The sequence below is a fragment of the Ursus maritimus genome, unplaced genomic scaffold (assembly GCF_017311325.1).
Source record: "Ursus maritimus isolate PB19 unplaced genomic scaffold, ASM1731132v1 scaffold_1, whole genome shotgun sequence".
Lineage (NCBI taxonomy): Eukaryota > Metazoa > Chordata > Mammalia > Carnivora > Ursidae > Ursus > Ursus maritimus.
Window position 1 is genome coordinate 54,954,092 of NW_024423343.1, and position 1,900 is coordinate 54,955,991.

The following is a 1,900-nucleotide window of genomic DNA, read 5'->3' on the forward strand; positions in this document are numbered from 1 at the left end:
GGTGATTATTGCAAGGACAATGCCCTGCATATGTCAAACGATTTGCAAATAATTTATGTCACCTTCTCCTCCATTATTGTTTTTGCAGAGGACATAAACTGTGTCACCAATATTAAACTGTCTGCAAAAAGAGCCGAGCTCAGCTTTCTCCTCTCTGAGAACGCAGAGCCATCTGCACCCAGACAAACATGCATATGGCCATCATTTGTCCAACATCTTACACAGTGTGAAGGTTTTTTACTTGAAATGCCAACCTGGGTGGCAGATGATGTATGTGTTTCCTCAGCCCTGTGATTACCAGGCCCGCGCCGCTGTGCCGCGCTCTCACCTCATCAGTTCCACAAGCTGCGCTCCAAGGTGTGTGAGGCATTTGCAGCGATATGGCTTCTGACACGCGGGGAGGCGGGCTGCTCTGGGGTGACTATCTGCCTCCAGATTTTGTTCCAATCAAGGGTCGAAGTCTGACCTGCAGAAATTAGTGCGGGGAGAGATTTAGGACTCAAAAACAGCGATTTGAAAACTGGAATGAATATATTTTGACAAAGGGGAAAGCAAAAGGCACTCTTGCCATCCCCTGGTTAACTGCTGTGCCAACTGCCTTCGAAATGGCGGGCGTTCTGTCCCCTGGGAAGAGAACGTAGTGTAAGGTGTACTTGGTGTCATCAGTGGTAAACAGAAAGGGTTACACCTACAACTAGAAGGTGCAGTTAGTTGTAGGGATGTGCCATGACTACACACCAGAAGAAGTAGAGGGAGTTGTCATCCCTACGATGACATGACAAGGCAGCTCTTCTGAAGGTCTGGAGTTTTAGGAACACAGAAATAAGATTTTCTTTTATGTATATGCACGTCCCCACACACACGGGGTACAAGTGAGATCCTAAAACATAATTTCTAAACTATTAAGACAGGATTAATTAATTAACTTACTTACTTACTTATTTAACTTGTAAATGCTCTCCAGAATCCAGACATTTGATTCTTTTTTTTACTAGGATCCTCTGTTTTTATCAGGGAGGACAAGGGAGCAATAGAGAAGAACTAAAAAGTTTAAAGGTTGTCCCAAAGGGATCTGTTTAGACATCAAATAGTTTCTACAAAACCACACATTTTGATGAGTTAAGTGTAAATTCATCAGAAACATATGGATTTATTTTCCTATAAAATTCACATGGACATAAAATATCTCCCCAGCCCCCCTCTTTCAATGGCGGGTTGTGCATGGTTGGGGGGCGGGAGAACTAAACAAAGACATGTGATATTTAGTTCTTGTCCTCTATCATTTACCATATTTGGACATAACCAAAAAAATTTTCAAACATGGACTTTGAAAACTTGAGCAAAAATACCTAATTTTAATAAAAAGAAGTCATTCCTCAAAATTAATTTACAAAGCAAAAATCTATGTACTTACCAGAATGAAAAAATCCCACTTAGAACCAGTTAGTGCTTATGGGAGTAAGTGAAATAAAAGCTATCCAGGCCATCTTGGTAGTGACTCTGTAGGATACGATTTCCAGAAAATGAACACTCTCGATTGAAAAGAACAGCCAGTTAACAGAATTTCCATCAATATTTGCCACTTCTGATTACCTGTAATTCTTTCAATTAATGACAAGAGGGAAGAAAATGGAAACATACATATGTTAATAATAAAATGATAGAAAAACAAGCAAGATGGATTTTGTGAATTTACATTTGGGTAGTTTTTAAGATGTGGCCAGCAGCCCCCTAGGAACTTATTCTGACAAGTTTAATTTACATGTTTTAAAATGAGCATTGTCAAGGTTGCCAGAGCTAAATTACACCCAGTTTACCCCTCCTCCATCCCCAGGCTTTTTGTTCTCCTGTATCCTACAAATACCAAGGACATGGTAGCAAAGATCTCTCTTATGTATAG